Raw genomic sequence first — 19,127 nt, forward strand, 5'->3', positions numbered from 1 at the left:
ATTCTAATTTTGCCTTTACCAAGGACATGGAAATTCAATAAACGTTTGGTAATGAAAACTCATAAACTATAATTTCTTTAGACATCTATAAAATAAAATTGAATCAATACCCTAGGAAGACCAGGCATGGTGGCTCACACCTGTAATCCCAGCACTTTGAGGATTGCTTGAGACCCCCAAAAGTTTGAGACTAGCCTGGGCAACATAGGAAGATGCCGTCTCTACAGAAAACTTAAAAATTAGCTACATGTGGTAGTACACACCTGTAGTCCCAGCTACTCAGGAGGCTAAGATAGGTGGATCGCTTGAACCCAGGATGTCGAGGCTGCGGTGAACCATGATCGCACCACTGCACTCAGCCTGGGTGACAAAGATCTTATCTCAAAAAATAAAAAATAAATAAATACTTTTTCTAAATGAGCTATGATCACACCACTGCACATTAGCCTAAGCAACAGAGCAAGACTCTGTCTCTAAAAAAATAAAAATACCCTGGGCGCAGTGGCTCACGCCTGTAATCCCAACACTTTGGGAGGCAGAGATGGGAGGATTAATTGAGGTCAGAAGACTGGAGACCAGCCTGGCCAGCATGGTGAAACCCCATCTCTACTAAAAATACAAAAATTAGCCAGGCATAAGGGTGTGTGCCTGTAGTCCCAGCTAGCTGGGAGGCTGAGGCAGGAGAATCACTTGAACCTGGGAGGCAGAGGTTACAGTGATCCAAGATCACACCACTGCACTCCAGCCTGGGTGACAGAGTGAGACTCCATCTCAAAAAATAATAATAATAATAAATAGATTTTTTTAAATAGGAGGATTAAATAACATATCCAATGAGTAGTATTTATACTATTGTACCTGTAAGAAAAATCCAAAATAGTTAAAAAAAATTGTTTAATATCAGTGTATTAAAATGGCAAAAATGTGCTTTCTACTATGGTCTAAATCTGCTTACAAATGTCCCCCTCTTCTGCATAGGAGTGCAATGTTTTTTGTAGAGCCAGGGCAGAAGCTGGCAACAGTATTGGGAAGATTTTCTTCATAGTGACAGTGTTACAGCATAAGATCATCTCATATCATCTTACTATTGGATGATAGTAAGATTATCTCACTATCTTACTATGTGTTACTTTATTAGTTTTTCCCTTATGTGTTTGTTTCGGGATATATGACTTGGCTCATATGTATATATATCATACATATATATCATATACATATGATATATATGATATATATGATATATGTATGATATATAGTTATTTATATTAAAAAGTGCTTTGTTCTTTGCAAAACAGACTCTTATGTATTTCCTCATTTTATTAAAATGTAACCTAAAACTGCTTTTACAGAACCTTATTGTACTAATGTTTGCCTTGCAATATAAATAGAAAACGGAATGATAAGTACCCTCTCCAAGCAGAAGTTCCTGCCACTGATCTCTGTCTTTAAAGGTTCCAAATGGGACACTCGGTGGCCAGTATTTCAAGTCTGTACAAAAGTAATGTTTCAAAGCCAAATATATATCAACTAAGGTAATCTGTCACATGACATTTCCTATTTCAGCTGTTTTCCTAATTGTACGGTTCACTAATTTATTTTTAAAGTATCCCTGTTTGGGGCAGATAACTCCTTATTTCTATATACTCTATGTTGAGAGTTTTCTCTACACTCTTAAAAACTACACAGTTGAAGACTACTGAACAAGGGGACACTCTTTGGATAATGTGATAAACACATTCATTCTTAATCCTCACATAAAGTCAAATAATTCATTTCCCTGTGCAAAACATATAACAGGCAGTCTGTACATATTATTTTTGGTAAAGTAATCAGTATTAATCAGTGTATCTGCTACACAATGTGTTATATTACGCGGTAATACCTCTGACCTAAAAAATTAGTTAAGCTGATTATGGGACATAGGTTCATTTGCCTAATTCATTCAACAAATATTAATTCAGTGCCTGCAGTAGGCACTGAATTGAAAGCAAATACATGAGAGCAAACAGAATAACGTAGAGCAAAACAATATCCAGCTCTTAGGGACTTTCGTCCACATTACCTCAACCCAATGGTAGGTTTTAAGTGCTGATATTTTGCAGTTAATCAGGGGCTTCTAAATGCTAATAATTCTTCTTTAGAAGTGATTACAGAAGAAGCGGTGAAAAAAACAGCAATTCCTGCAGAGAAGTCCCAGTATTACATATTTTAAAATTCAACTTAATGAGATCAACTCTAAAGCTATGTTTGAGAAACACATTAATATTTTTAGAATTCTCTCAATATAGAAATCTATGCTTAAAATTATCCCATCTGGGTGGGTAACACATTTGATGATGCTTTTATAATCAAAAGAAACAGGAAATTAAATAATATCGATGTCTTTCAGGGCACCAGCATGCAGTTTACAGCATCGGTGTGTTAATGAGCTGCAGACCACATAAATTTCAATAGGATAATGATGGTTCCCAAATATATCCTTAGGTAAGTCATTAGATAGTATCTTTAATAGCTTTTTAAGGGTCATCTTCAAGTTATAAATAATATAAATACATGTACAATAAAACATGATCCCAATTTTCACTTGCAAAAAAGGATAGTATTAGCTGTAATGTTGGCTCCACTTAAATGAGATGTCTAAAATCAACGACAAGTAACAGTAAAATACCTACATGGCTAATTAAAATGGAACAATTATAAACAGGATGGACAAAACTAAAACACTAAAAGCATAACTAAAACTAGCACACAACCTCAAAGGAAATGGTATTGCCATATGTTCATGAAAAACAGAAAACTATTGTGTAGAATACAGAAACACTGTTGCTATTTTAATTATTTATTTTTTTAAAAAGTTTTCCAAATTTCAACAAGAGTGATGAGTCAGATCTTCAGTACAACGCAAAGCGGTATTTAATTGAAAAGATTACTGAGCTTGACAACTTCGGTCTTTTCAGCCACATACAGCAAAAGTGTCATGTTATAATATGAAAAATAACCAACATAAATGATAAAAATATTTTTAAGTTGTTATATGCACTAATGTGAGTTGAGACTTGAGATCTCATTTGTAAATCCATTTTAAATCTAGGTCCTTATAGATTTAATCCAATTTTTCAAAAAAAAAATCTTAACACTCCTGTTACAGAGATCCTAATTGTTAAAGATCTTTGACCCACAGCATATATATTCCTTCAACATGGCAGGCCCTCTTGGCCTTGGTTCATTTCCACTTGAGATTGGTTTTGTTCAGTATTATATACATGCATACATGCAGCATAATACAGGACATATTATAATGCAGTCAAAATTTATGTTTTATTCATGTACTATCTCCTACTGGTACTTGTTAGCTCAAAACATCTTCCATAGGGAGATATACATAAGAGATACTAGCTCAGGCCAATTAGCAAGGCTGAAGACATAAAAGAAACCTGCTCTAATGTCAGATTAATGCTGAAAAATTATTATGGTTTAAGTTTCCTGGAAACCTTCACGTTGTTAGAATGTGATCACCATGTGAACTGGACACATGTTCCTTCCAGACAATGAAAGCTGGAAGTATCATCTCAGCCTCCCATTGATGGACATTATGATATCCCTTACCAGGAGGCAAGCTATCCACTCCTTTGAAGTAAAATCTCCATGTAGAACTCTCTTTTAGTCTTTAACAAGAGTCCTTAATGTCATTCTATAGCTCCAATAATTCCTGGTCTCCAATCTGCCTTTTCCTGGACAATTTTAATCTGTAGCGATATTTATTTATTTATTTATAAGATGGGGTCTTACTCTATTGCCCAGGCTGGAGTGCAATGGTGTGATCATGACTCACTGCAGCCTCAACCTTCCCGGCTCAAGTGATCCTCTCACCACAGCCTCCCAAGTATCTGAAACTACAGGTGTGTGCCACCATGCCTGGCTAATTTTTTTTTTGTTAGTTTTTCTGTAGAGACAGAGTGCTGCCATGTTGTCCAGGCTGGTCTCTAACTCCTGGGCTCAAGAATATTTGACTGCCTCGGTCTCTCAAAGTGCTGGGATTACAGGTGAGCCACCACGTCCGGCCTGATTTGTAGTAATTTAAATCCAAGTAAACCTCAACAGTAGCAGTATCTTGGGGCATTTAAATTTTACTTTAACCAACTGATAAAACCAAACTGGAATATGACAATTTCATAGGGCATAAGCAAATTCCATGGACTCCTTACATTTATGGTCCTAGATTAATAATATTTTGGTGTTTGAACAGAGTATTTGTAATTTATGTAAGTAAAGGACATGAGGGGAAACACACTTTACTTTCTAACATTATTCCTCTCCATCACCCTCTTTCTCTAAGACTTCTTTAATTATGGATTGAAATTTAGTTAGGTTATCTGGTTCATTCAGATACCTTTAAGAGAGGTCATTTAATACTTTATAGCATAACATCACACCGGGTGATTTAAGCTCCTCTCCTACACAGTTTCAAATACAGAAAAGCAATGACCATTCTTAGAAAAGATCTTCACTAGTCATCCACAGTCAGAGGGACATTTAGAAGCAATTGCAAAAAACTGTGGAGACAACGTACAGTTTTTCTCAGCACAATTTACATAGATGTCTGGCTAGCTCTTCCTTGTAAAAGTCCAGTGTCTTCATTGGATGTGCTAAGTTAAACTGTAAACACCTGAATAATTTGAACTCTTATTTGGGAAAAAAAAGTTTTTTCACCTATATACTATAAAAAATGGTGACATTTATCACAAGGGTCATGCTGTGGGCTCCCATAAAAGACATTGTAGAGCATGATAAAGAACGTTTTCTCCCAGAAGAACATTTATTTCTAAAACCCAGTTCTCCATGTTAAACATTACCTTTGGTTTATCCTTCAGACTCACCATATCCATGATGTTTAAAATTGCAACCCACACCTGCACTCCCAATTCCCTTTCTCTGTTCTCCTTTTTCATTTTTTCATAGCATTCGTGCTTTTCTAACCTAATATGCAAATATGTTTTTTATCATTCTTTGCTAGAATGTAAGCTCCAGAGGGAAGGGATCTTTGTCTCTTTTGTTCATTGATGCATCCCAAGCATCAAGGACAGGACCTGATAGAAAATAAATTTTTGTTGAATAAATGAATGAATCTAGGTTGAGTTTAGTACAAAAATATCTCTGGAGTAAGTTAGTTTCCAATTTTATTTCTACAATTAACAAATACCTTCTGAGCTTCAATTATGGTGGAGATAGATTGATCATACCCTTACAAATATATAATATCAGATGGTGATTAAGTGCTACAAAGCCAAACTAGCCGTACAAGAGTTTGGAGAGCCAGCCATTTTAGGTGAGGCAGTCACCTCTCTGAAATGATGGCAATTGTTTCAAGACTTAAATAAAGTTCTGTGCCATGCAGATTTGCGAGGAGTGGGAAAGTGAGCATTGAGCATACTGGAAATATCAAACGCAAAAGCCCTGGGGTGAGGGTCCGCTTGGCGAGCCCAGCAAGAGCAATAAGGCCTGAGTGGTGGAAGTGGGGTATGCAAGAACGTATCATTCTGGTTGCTTTTACCTGCTGCTTAATAACACGCATGTACTGTCTAGCAGGAAATAAAGAGATTACATTTCACCTAGAGTACTCATTCTCTGAGCCTAAGTGGCTCTTCTATTCCAGCCTCCAAATATCTGTATCAGCACATCATATAAGATTACAAAGCACACAGTATTGTTAGAAACTCTTCACAGTAGCCCCAGGAGTCACGAAACTGACTTAACTAAGACCCACTGTCTAATAAGGTGTAAAACCGAGCAGGAACGCAATACTAGGAAGGTGCAAAGCCAGGAGGCTCAATAAAAACGTTAAACAGTGACTGTCACTTTCGAGTCTGGGGGAAAGAGCAAGGATCCAGAGCACTGTTTGTGAACTCAACCACTTTTATTCAGCTCTCACAAGGTAAGTCGCCAAGCGCGGTACAAAGTAGCTCCACGAAATGCGTTTTGTTATAGTCCTGGTCTCGAACTGTTGCAACATTTTATGTAATTTTTGCAAAGAACAAAAGCAAAAAGTTCATTCTAAATTCGCCTTCCAACTCAGTTCTTTCTCCGCCAAGACGGAGCACTTGGAAAGTTTTCAATGTCTGAAAACCTCTATTTCCAGGGCTGAGCAGAGCAGTATGTTGCGGCTTAAGACGCTCGGCGATTTCTTCCCATCCCTCCACAGTTCCAAAACAGATTCGCCTAACAAAGTCAAACTTTCCGCGCTATTCCTGGACATCAGGACCAAATGTCGAAAGCATATACTGCCACTGAGTTAGCGAGACGGTCCGGGGCCCGGGACCTGGGGTACTAGATTTATGGGACAGGAGCCTAGGGGTCGAGGCCATAGAAATGAAAACGTCAGCAACCTATGCAGTGCAGCGAGTGGGTTAGGAAGGAGAAACTTCAGGCAGGACGCTCCCTCGGGACCTGTGACGCGCCCCCCCCACCCCCCCAGCCACACCAGACGCGGGAGCTTAGGATGACAGCGGCCTCCGGGCAGGTGATCACCCAGGAACGACGCCAAACGCGACCCCTACCAGAGGACCCGCGCATGCGCAGCGCAGACTGGGCCGGCAGCCTGGACAGGATGTAGGCCCAGAGCAGCGCGCCGGGCCCACGCCAGCGGAATTGCGCATGCGCAGGGCAGCCTCTGCCCGCGGCCTGGGCTGGGTGTAGCCCCAGAACCTAGCCCTTAACTCCCGCTAGCAGGTTTACGCATGCGCGACGACGCCTAGGCCTGTGGCACGGTCGCGGCTCTAGTCCCCTGGGCCCCCCAGCGGTCTCTGGCGGGGAGGTCGGGCCGCAGGGGCGGGGAGAGGTGGCCTGCCCCAGGGGTACCTGACAGCATCCCACGTCACGGCCGCGATCCCCCTCGGCCACCCACACCACTCCTCCACCCTCTTACCTCCGCGCAGGCCGGAGCCTTGTCCGCTCCGCCTCCTGAGTAGCGGTTACTGCAACGGTCAGGGGCCCGGCGCCGCGACGAGTTGGCGCCTCCCCCTGAAACGGCCCGGCCTCGGCGGGATGCGCTCCGGTGCCCGGCCGAGAGGGAAAGGAAGGGAGCGCAGACGAGGGGAGGGGGCTGGCGACGGCGCCTCGCCCCTCCTCTCCTCCCTAGGCTGCCCACCGCCGCCCCTCCCCTTTCTCTCAGACGCCCCCTCCCCTCGGAGTTGACCCCCGGGAGTCTCCCATTGGGGCCGCCTCCGCTTTTCCAGGGAGTTCCTCCGTGGGTCACCCCCAGCTTCTCCAGGGTTATGTTCTCGCAAATCCTGGGCATTTGTGGATACCCGACCTAGAAGGATGAAGCGTGTATGATGCTGAGAGCAACCTTTTCCACAGCCCCTCTCCTCCAGCCTGCCCCAGCTTTTCTTCTAGTGGTGACCCCTCCATCTGGGAGCTCCGATCACTTCACGTTTTCACCCCATTGCTGTGGGACGGAAGTCTTGTAACCCTCTATAGTACAAATGCTGAAATAATGAGGGATGTGTGCTGGGGGGTTCAGGGGGATAACCTCAGTTACCTTGGGGCCAAGGGCTTCAGAAACAGCCACCTTCTCCCCTTATTATTATAATGTCTTGTAGTAATTTGTTATATTACACTGCACTTCTGTTGGCCTTTGTAGATTTAAGTAAAATGCACCACAACTTTGCAGTGTGCAATAATTTCTTCCACTGCACTACACTTAAATTGACCTGAGTGGGTTTTGGTGAAATGCTCAACAGTTAAATGTTATTAGCTATTCCTGTGAAGTAAGCTGCTTGCTTTTATACTGGCTGTTTCATGAGGACACTGGTTCCTCTCCAGTGTAGAGCCAAAAGTAGTAAAGCCAAATAGAAAAACTGAGATTCCAAACCACAGTGAGCGTGTCAGTCTGTTTCGTCTGGCTTTTGTCATTTCTTCGGAAAAACATCATTCTAAAATGTATAACTGCCTTTCTGCTACAGAGGGCAGACATTTATCTCTGTTCTCTGAGCATAGCCCACTGAGCCTCAGAAGGAGGCGCGCAAGATGGTACACAGGTGTTTCTTGTAGAGCTCTAAATGGAAGAAAAAGTAAGTATACATTAACAGGAAGTTGCAAAGATAGTGCAGAGAGGCATCGTGTGCCTGCCTCAAGTTTCTCCATTGGTTACATCTTATCAATGAAAGAAATTTATGAGTTAAACATGTTTGCTCTCAGAAAAAGCTCACTTCAGTGATGATACCTGGCATTTTTTTTTTAAGCACCTATTGTGTGCCAAGAGCTTTATCTTATTTGGAGCTCACAATAATCCTATAAGGCAAGGATTATCCTTACTTTACAGATAAGGCAACTCCGGCCCCAAGAGATTAAGTTTCTTTCATCAGCAACCATGGCAAGATCTGTTTGCCTTGCACACTTGGTCTTTTACACATTATGGACAGCTGAAGTTCATGCAGGCCTTACACTGTGCTTCAGCTGAAGCCTGACAATTAGCTAACAATAAAAACATGTCTTAGTGTTTTGAAAACTGTGATATCTCAGAAGTTAAAACTTTAAAATATACCTATAAAAGAATGTGTTTCACTAAAGATTTTAATTTCATATGGGTCCAACAGTTTTTCCCAGGGCGGTCAAAATTAAAAGTAAGAGGTAAAAATGTCTCGATCACATAAAAGTTTCCTTCAAAATTTTTGGATAATTTGGTCTACTAAACTTCACTGTATTGCTGAATTCAGTAGACTAAAAATTTAGACTCTGAGAGAGTATAGGTTAGTATTTCAGGAGTTAAAGTTCCCATCACCACATCTCCCAAGTTTAGCTACATCTGGACCTGAGCACTCTGTATTCCTTCCTATTACTGCGAATGAGCTGTGCATGCTCTTATTTATGTTCAACTCTTCTACTTTGTATTAGATCCTGTCTTCCTTACAGTTTCAAGGTTTTCACTCAGGTAGTTGTCACCTCTCAATCCTACATTATTAATTTTTGTATCATTAATTTTTGGAACATCCCCATAAGCATATTAACATTGTGCAGCATTTGCCTATCTTTTAAAAAGTTCCTTGATTATATGTCCCCTACCAGCTACCAACGTATTCTCTGGTCTCTTCCAAAATGTCTTAAAAGAGTCACTTATACTCACTGTATCCTCATCCCCTCCTCCTATTCATCCTCTTTTTTTTTTTTTTTTTTGAGATAGAATCTTGTTCTGTTGCCCAGGCTGGAGTGCAGTGGCGCAATCTCAGCTCATTGCAACCTCCGCCTCCCGGGTTAAGTGATTCTCGTGCCTAAGCCTCACAAGTAGTTGGAACGACAGGTGTGTGCCACCATGCTCAGCTAATTTTTGAATTTTTAATAGAGATGGGGTTTCACCATGTTGGCCAGAATGGTCTTGAGCTCCTGACCTCTGGTGATCTGTCCACCTCAGCCTTCCAAAGTGCCGAGGTTATAGATGTGAGCTACCATGCCTGGCCCTCCTATTCATTCTTGAATCTATTTCAGCCAGGCTTTTGCCCCTGCCCCTCCATTGAAACTCCTCTTGGCAAAGTCACCAGTGACCTCAGAATTGCTAAATCAGTGGTTACTTTTCCATTGTCTCACCTGAACTATCAGCAGCATTAGAAACGTTGCTTACAGCTGCCATCTTGAAGCATTCATCTTCTTCTCTTGGCCTTCAGGTGGCCCCTGTCTCTTGGTTCGTCCACCTCACTGGCAGCTCCACTGGCTCATTCTCCACTTCTCCAGCCATTGGCATGCCCAGAGTTTGGTTCTTGGACTTCTCTGTCTTCTCATTCCCTTAGCAATTTTATTTCAAGACATGGTTTTAGTCCTGCCACTTCTTATGTCCTAACAAGTTCGTGACACTACTCTTGTGAAACTAGGAGCCCTTGTCCTTTTCCAGCCCACAATGGGGATCCAGCTGCAATAAAAGTCTTCCCTTTCTTCCCTTTTTAAAACCCCCTAATTATTTCTGCTTTTAGGGTATCTTTAAGCTTCCTTTACTTATCCAAAAGCAGAGGAATTCATCTCGCTTTTTTCTTTTCAGGTATCCAGGCACCAAGGCCCTAATCACAAGAAAAGTTGGATGGGGCCATCTTTTGACTTTTTCTTGGAAATTCAGAAAGTCTAATTATGCTTCAGGGAAGAGGAAAATGTTCTTTATTTCCTCTTTGAGTCTCCAGAACAAAAGTTTAGCACCAGTAAATTTCTACATCATTCTGCTTATTACAGATCGAATGCATGAATGAATGACTGCAAGCAGCCTGCACTTTGGTACCCTATGTGCCATTGATTAGGTGAATGACCTTGGGTAGCACCTTAGTTTTCTAGAACTTAAATTGCTTGAGACTTCATTAAATTGTTGCACTGCCCAGCTCTGTGTTTTGTAGAGATATCAGTCACACTGCACCTTTACTGATGCATGCTATTACCATGCTGTATAGCATTGTGCATCTCAGCATGGTATTATAATTGGTGTTAGAATATAAAAGTGATAAAGATGATAATAGGCACATATACACTTACTGTGGCAATAGTGAAAGAATGACAAAATACCAAGAGGTGATCAAAGAAGGCTTTCCAAAACAGATTACTTTAGCATTAAGTTTTCAGTGTGGGCTGGGTGCTGTGGCTCATGCCTGTAATTACAGCACTTTGGGAGGCGGAGACGGGCGGATCACTTGAGGCCAGGAGTTCTTGATCAGTGTGGCCAACATGGTGAAACCCTGTCACTGCTAAAAATACAAAAATTAGCCAGGCATGGTGGTGGGTGCCTGTAATCCCAGCCACTTGGGAGGCTGAGTCAGTGTGTATATGAGTTAGCTAAGAGAACAAAGGTTAGGGATGGAAGTGTTAGGGAAGGGAAGTAGTCTAAGTAGAATAAGAAATGTGATGTGTTTGAGAATTATAAATTGCTCAGTAAGGCTGAAACAAAGGCTATATGGAGGGAATAGGGCAATGGTAGGAAATTAAAGTAACCATTCATTCATGAATGGACACTAAGGATGATTCTGTATCTCAACAATTGTGAATAGTGCTGCAGTGAACATGAGAGCACAGATATCTCTTCAACATACTGATTTCATTTTCGTTGGACGTATACTCAGTAGTGAGATTGCTAAAAGTAGTCCTATTTTTAATTTTTTGAGGACCTCTGTACTGGTTTTCGTAATACCTGTACTAATTTACGTTCCCATCAACAAAGGTTCCCTTTTCTCCACATCTTGCCAACACTTGTTATTTTTTCATCTTTTTTATAATAGCCATCTTTACAGGTGTGGGGTGATATCTCATTATGGTTTTAACTTGCATTTCCCTGATGATTAATGATGTTGAAATTTTTTTCATCTACTTGGCCATTTGTGTCTCTTCTTTGATAAATGCTTATTCAGGTCCACTGCCCATTTTAAAATTGGGTTGTTTTATTGCTATTGAATTGTTTGAATTCCTTATATATTTTGGATATTAACGCCCTAACAGATGTATGGTTTGCATATATTTTCTCCAACTTGCTAGCTTTTCTCTTCACTCTGTTGATTGTTTTCTTTGCTGTACAGAAGACTTATAGTTTGATGTAATTCCGTTTGTCTATTTTTGCTTTAGTTGCCTGTGCTTTTGGGGTCATCTTCAAAAAAATCATTGCCCCGACCAATGTCATCGAGTTTTCCCCTATGTTATAGTGGTTTTATAGTTTCAGGTCTTAAGTTTTAAGTCTTTAATCCATTTTTAGTTGATTTTTGTATTTGGTGTGAGAAAAAGGTTTCATTTCATTCTTCTGCATATGGCTATCCAGTTTTACCTACACCATTTTTTTTAAGAGACTGTTCTTTTCCCATTGTGTTCACAGCCTTGTCAAAAATCAATCAGCCTTTAAAAAAAATAAATAAGACAATTCTGTCATTTGTGACAACATGGATGAACCTGGAGGTCATTAAGTAAAATATCACATGATCTCATTCATATGTGGAACCTTAAAAAGTTGAACTCATAGAAGTTAAGAGCTGAATGGTGGTTACTGGGAGCTGGGGCTACAGAGGATCAAGGAGATATTGGTCAAAGAATAAAAAAATTCAGTTAGGTAGGAAGAATAAGTTCAAGATATCTATAGTACAATAGGGTGATTGTGGTTAATAACAATGTTTTGTATATTTACAAATTACCAAGAAAGCAGATGTTAAATGTGCTCAGCAGACACACACAATGATAAGTATATGAGGTAATGCATATATTACTTAGCTTGATTCAGCCATTTCATAGTGTATCCATATATCAAAAGATCATGTTATACACCATAAATATAAAGATTTTTGTTAATTAAAAAATAAATTTGTAAAAATTAGTTGTTTAAAAATAGCAATTTTTTTTTTTTTTGAGATAGAGTCTCCCTCTGTCACGATCTCAGCTCACTGCAACCTCTGCCTTTCAGGTTCAAGTGCTTCTCCTGCCTCAGCCTCCCAAGTAGCTGGGGCTACTGGCACGTGCCACCATACCCAGCTAATGTTTGTATTTTTAGTGGAGACCGAGTTTCACCATGTTGGGGCCTGGGGAGTCATGCCCTCCAAACCATAGTCTCATCAGACAGGTTTTACTTAGTGCTATATAACGTGACCTACTTTCCAACCTGACTCTGGCATAACATCACATGATAGATAAGGAAGCAAATCAAAATATTATAAGCCCAAATATATTTTCTTTGCCATATCTTGAGATAGTCTTGTGAAGCTGACTTGTGGGGAAAATCTGTATTCTAAAGAGAATCCCCTTCCTTCTCCCTCCTTTTTCCTATTCCAGGAGAGAATCACCTCTGACAAGAAACTTTTACAATCTATTCTCTCTGATGCCTGCTACCTAGAGACTTCCTCTGCATAATGAGAACTTTGGTCTCTACAACCCCTTATCTTAACCCAGACATCCCCTTCTATTGGTTCTATCTGCATAATGGAAACCCTGGTCTCCATAACCCCTTATCTTAACCCAGACATTCCTATCTATTGATTCTAGGTCTTTAGACAATAATTTAACTCTTTCAACCAATTGCCAATCAGAAAAACTTTGAATCTACCTATAACCTGGAAGCCACTCCTTCCAGCTGTCCCATCTTTCTGGACTAAACTAATATACCCCTTACATGTATTGAATGATGTTTTATGTCTCCCTAAAATGTATAAAACCAAGCTTTATCCTGACCACCTTGGGCACATATTCTCACAATCTTCTGAGGGCTGTGTCATGGGCCATCTGTCACTCATATTTGGGTCAGAATAAACCCCTTCAAATATTTTACAGAGTTTGACTCTTTTTGTCAACATTACAGTTACTGGCAACTTAAGTCATTTTTATTACAGTTACTGGCAACTTAAGTCATTTTTGCCCCATCCTACAGGTGAGATAGTGGAGACTTAGGTAACTTGCCTAAGGTCACATAAGTAGTAAGAGGTGGAACTAGGACTCAAATCCATCTTTGATTCCCATCTGAAGCTCTTTCCACTGGACCATGCGGCCTCTTTCCAAATGAGATGTAAAGGTAAGTGGGCCAAATAATAGAAGGCCTTGGCAATGTAACAGCAAGATGTATCATAGGATCTAATAAAGGATTTTGAGCAGGAGGACAACATGATGGCTCACCATCATGCCAGTGGGGAGGAGGGTGAGCCTGGAGCTGGGGAAACCACTTGAAGACACTATTGCATCAACCCTGGCAGGACACCAGCTGTCCTTGAACTCAGTGTAACAGTGGCGTGGGCTTAAAGAGAGAGCAGAACATGGATTTGAGAAAATTTTAGGAGTCGAAATTAGCAAGACTGGATATAAAGAGTAGAAAAGGGCCAGGTGTGGTGCCTCACACTTGTAATCCCAGCACTTTGCGGGGCTGAGACAGGAGGATGGCTTGAGGCCAGGAGTTCAAGACCAGGCTGGGCAACACAGTGAGATCCTGTCTCTACACACACACACACACAAAAGAACTTAGTGGGATGTGGTGGCTCATGTCTGTAGTCTCAGCTACTAGAGAGGCTGAGGTGGGAGGATCATTTGAGCCCCAGAAGTTCAAGGCCACAGAGCCTTGATTGTGCCACTGTATTCCAGCCAGAGTGACAGAGTTTTCAAGACCCCACAACTCAAAAAAAAAAAAAAAAAAAAGAGTAGATGTGCAACACTTGCAGGGAATAAAAAAACAGTGTGAACTTAGTAAGTCACTTAATATTCTGAGGGCCTCAAAAATCTTTACCTTTAAAAATGGAGGATTAGACTTAGTGTTTCCTTAATATTTTAAGATTTTTGCAAAGCCAACTGATAACAAAATGTGATAAAGATGGCACCTTTTTGCATATTAAGTAGGAAAAATATATTAAATAAAATGTAACAAATAGAAACTAGCAATAATTTTAAAAATATATTGTACGATTACCAAGATTGGGTTCCTTTCAGATGTAAATATGATTCAGTGTTAAGAAATTGATTAATATATTCCTCCATAATAATAGGTCAAAGGAATAGAAATGTTTTAATTGATGATGAGAAAAATGTTTGATAAAATTTAATAGCCAATAGTCATTTTTGATCAAAGAAATCTTTAGTAAGTGGCTACATACACTGAAAGCTAGGTTCATGCTTAATAGTTGTAAATCAAAAATAAAATTCTAAGCCCCTCAACCATCTGAATGGACCCCTCCTCTTGGCTACGTGCACTCCAAGTTAACCTGAAAACCTAGTTCAGACCATGATGGGAAGGAGGGGTTGGACATGCCTCATTATACTCTCCTCCCTTTTGGAATTCAGGAAAAGCCAGCCAGCATTAACATTAATGCAGACCTTAAATCTGATAAGAAACATTTATAATTGTTAAATCAAGTTTAGCTTACAGCTGCCTCCTTACATATTTTAAGTTTGGCCTAAAGGTTTTTCTGCGCATCATGAATTATAACAAGTAGAGGTGTACATGGAATACTATGCAGCCATAAAAAAGGATGAGTTCATGTCCTTTACAGGGACATGGATGAAACTGGAAACCATCATTCTCAGCAAAGTAACACAAGAAAAGAAAACCAAACACCTCATGTTCTCACTCATAAGTGGAAGCTGAACAATGAGAACATGTAGACACAGGGAGGGGAACATCGCACACTGGGGCCTGTTGAGGGATGGGGGACTGGGGGAGGGATAGCATTAGGAGAACTACCTAATGTAAATGACGAGTTGATGGGTGCAGCAAACCAACATGGCACATGTATACCTATGTAACAAACCTGCACGTTGTGCACATGTACCCCAAAAATTAAAGTATAATAATAAAAAATAAATTAAAAAAAGAAAAAAACCAAGTAGAGGTGTAAACAAACTGTAGCCTACAATTGTGCCAATCACTGAGTTTTCCAAAATCTGATTTCCTTGAATGTACCCTTCATATTTCCCTCAAATTGGTGTGATTAGATCCAGAGTCTTGGTTAGATTCAGGTTCTATATTTTTGGCAAGATGACTTCCTAGATGGTATTGTGTCCTTCCACCAGGAGGCATATAATGTTGGGTTGTTTCTTTCTGTGATATTGGTAGTTGTTAGTGCTCAATACCTAGATCCATTAACAGATACTGGAAATGGTGATATCCTAACCCTATCATTTCATCTTCATTTATTAGCTGACATGCTTTTATAAAGGGAAACTTTCTTCCTCAATGATTTGATTTCCCAGTGACATAGGAAAAGTGTGATAAGCATTTGATTCTGTCTCTTAATTTGCCAGTTTTTATAATAATTTTATAATAATGGGTTGGTCATTAGCAGTCAGCAATGGCCACTAATTGAGTTTCTTTGTTGATATTGTTGTGAATTCATGAATTTAAGCTCATTTTATTGCCCACAGGACTCTGATTTTTGTGACGATCACAGAGGAGCAAGACTGGCTTGTCTGAGACAGTCGTATCAATTCATTCTCACTTGATAGTGTCTGGGGTGGCCATGTGACTGGTCCAAGCCATAGACATTTTGATAGGGATGGGAACAGAGAAATTCTAGGCAAAGAAGGGCAGGTCCCCGGTGAAGCCCCATCTCAAGCTGAAAAGCCTGAGACTGTGGCTCAGAGTTAGAACTTACACCCCTGTTTCCTTGCTCAAATGCTGCCTTTTCCAAAGCACCCATGGCCCCACCCTGCCCCTGATCCTGTGCCTATAAAAACATCAGGCTCAGCTGGCAGAGAGAGGAGAAGCAGCTGAATGTCAGGGACTACAGCTGGACATCAGAGAGAAGTGGCCTGACTTCAGAAGGACAGCTTGGTGGCGTAACTTTGGAGAAGAATCTGGCTGGAGACTACCAGACTTCACGGGAAGATTACCTTCCCATTTTGTCCCCTTTTCAGCTCCCTCTCTTGATGAAGATCACTTTCATTGGCAATAAAATCCATGCATTTACCATCCTTCAATTCATTCATGAGACCTCATTTCTCCTGGATGCTGGATAAGAGCTCAGGAGCCATGAGTGAGGATACAAAAAAAGCTGTCACACTTGCCCTTTGCCCTCATTGGCAGAAGGCAGCTGCCTCAAGTGAAAAGGCAGAGGGCCTGCTGAGCTGTTAACACTCAAGTTGTCTGTGTACAGCAGGCAAAGCTAAAAGGGCACTGTAGCACTCCCTTTGGGGTTTCAGGGGTTGCAGGCACACCCCTCTGCAGATGCGGCCGCAGGACCTGCACAGAGTTTACTCCTGCCAGTACCCAAAAGCACTCGCCCTGGCTCCTGCACCTGCTCACCTATGTGCTCCCTCCTGTAAGGAGTAGAGCGCAGCAGATCCAAGTGAGTGGAGTTCACTCCTGCTGGCACTGAAGCAGCTGCGAGTTCCAGCACCCGTGCACTCCAGTTCCTCCCTCATTTGCTCGCATGCTCCCTGCCTCAAGGAATTGAGAGCTGTGGGCTCAGTAAAAAGACAGCCCCTTTGCGAGTCCCACGAAGGGGTCAGGGAAATATCATGCTTCAATTTCATACAAGGAAGTCCACTAGGAGGCTTCTGAAAACACACGCCTGCCCACCCACCCAGCTGCCCCCTCCTTCCCTTCCTGCTTTTTTTAGGTTGTCACACGAGGATTTGTTTGGAGAGGTGCTGCTGAAGCCTGGAACATCTCAATGGATACATGTGACACAAATGCACAATTGTGAACACTAATACTGCAGATCCGGACTTTTTGACAGGGAAAGCTGTCCAGGATGTGTTGCTGATATAAATACAAGTCATAAAAACTATATATGTAAAATTGAACACAAGTGTGTCTATTTACACTGAGACCTGCTTGGAAATACTTAAATATTGAATGGTCATTTCTGAGAGTTGAAATATTGACTAATTTATTTCTCTCTTGTATTTTTATATTGTTTAAGGTTTAAATTTTTATGTGAATAATAATCTTTTTTAAAAGGTATGATTCCTATTTATCTCATGTTACTTATAATGGGTTTTTTTTCTAAATATATAAGATCTCATAACTGGCATTACATGATTTTCTCCATGGCATGATCATTAACAGGAAATGTTTTAATTCTAGAATAACATTTACTGATAAACATTTTTGGAAACACTTAAGCATTTCCTGATCTGAAAATTTTTGTGATTTTTTTCTTTGTGTAGTTTATTGTTATACTTAATAATGCTTTCCAGCCCAGTGGAACACAGTCATCTTGTCAGAGAAAACACTTTCAGAAAAACATGAGTTTTATAGACAGACGTTTTCTACTCACTAGAAAAATGAAATTAGTACATTTTTCACTTAGTGGTAAAAATGATAAGCAGTCTCCCTTTAGCCTACCTTTAAGAAATTTCAATTTCTTGGGTCCTTTTAATTCTCCTAAGACACTGCATATTCTTAAAACAGAAAGGATATTTTTAAAAAAATTTCTAGGCTTCCAGAGTAAAATTGAAAAAGGGTCTTCTTTCTTTTGTTAATGACCCTTTAAATGGCTGGTCCTGCACAGGGAGTCAAGGCCAGGCTATCACAGTAGACAAAGGAAATAGGCTCAGTGCTGCATGCCCTGCATTATGAAAGTTGTTGTGACAAATTCAGCATAAGCTATAAGCTTACTCTCTGGATCTCATAACGTAAAGTCAGAAATGCCAGAAAGAAACATGTGGAGCCGAGGCTGGAGATTAATCTAGAAAGGCAGTTCCTCAAGGGCATTGATAAATATTAAACAGAGCAGATACCGTCTGGAGGATGACATGAGGGGAACAGGTTGGATGTAGGGAAACAAACAGACGTGGTTGAAGGAATCCAGAGGAATTTGAGCAGTGGTTTTGAGATGGAGAGGAGAGGAGAAAGCAGGAATTAGGCAAATACTTACATTGTATAGTCTCTTTGTTCATTTCTTTCTTGTTTTCTCTTAGCATCATTGTAGTCTTCAGAAGGGTTAAACTGAAAACAAGATTTTTCTGTCCATCCTTGAGTCAGAGCTCTAAAGGAGGAACAGTTGGCTCCTGGCAGCCAGCATGGAACTCGTAAAACTAAGCCAAGACATCTGCAGATTTGTGTTTTGGTTGGACAGATCCACCTCTTCACTTGATGACTGACAGTAGGAATCACCTCCCCATACATACAGATAAAGATGTGATCCTGACCCCAGTACAAAAACAGTAGGCCATCAATCCCAGGGCCATATTGGAGCCTTGATATCCTCTCTCTATTCTCCTTCTAGGGTATTCAGTGGGGTGGTGTTCCTCACACCCTCAGCTTGGAGTGTTCTTATAACTTCTGGAATGGGCATGATCATTTGCAGCCTTCCTACAAAACTGGCTCTTCACTCAAATTTCATTTTAGGGAACAGACTATTCTGAAATCTAGTTAGAGGTCAGATGAGCCCTTCCTAAGTTTTCTCTGGAACAGCAGGAACTCAAACCTGATCTTGCCGTTCCAGTCTGAGCCAACATGGGTCTGGAGATATTGTAGCAAATCTGCAACCTGGAAGGAAGGTTGGAGCGTCTCCCCACCAAGCTTTTCAAAATCCAGAATCTCACATCAGCTTCGGCTCAAGAATGCCATCCCAGCTGTGAAATCACAATGCATGGGTCAGTGAGAAAGTTTAAGAGCATCACCTAGAAGAAACGGTATTGAGTCTGTATTATTTAGAACCAGTGTCCATTTAATCCTCTCTCCTGAGATTCCTATCTGGTATGCTAGT

At 40.7% G+C, this 19,127-nt stretch overlaps 1 protein-coding gene across 6 annotated transcripts in view; it reads right to left on the reverse strand.

The window, feature by feature from the left end:
- The window catches only part of RCBTB2 (RCC1 and BTB domain containing protein 2), a 56,127-nt gene extending 37,728 nt beyond the window's left edge, over nucleotides 1-18,399 (reverse strand). For 3 of the 6 annotated variants that reach the window (XM_032150860.2, XM_032150866.2, XM_032150869.2), the window contains exon 1: nucleotides 6,923-7,046. The gene's annotated coding sequence lies outside the window, so the exon portion shown is untranslated. Of the gene's footprint in view, nucleotides 1-6,922; nucleotides 7,047-18,293 lie in introns of those variants that run through there. The other 3 variants (XM_032150868.2, XM_032150865.2, XM_032150870.2) reach the window with 3 other exon arrangements.
- Nucleotides 18,400-19,127: the final 728 nt, after the last annotated feature.

The sequence above is a fragment of the Hylobates moloch genome, unplaced genomic scaffold (genome assembly GCF_009828535.3).
Source record: "Hylobates moloch isolate HMO894 unplaced genomic scaffold, HMol_V3 SCAFFOLD_4, whole genome shotgun sequence".
Taxonomy (NCBI): domain Eukaryota; kingdom Metazoa; phylum Chordata; class Mammalia; order Primates; family Hylobatidae; genus Hylobates; species Hylobates moloch.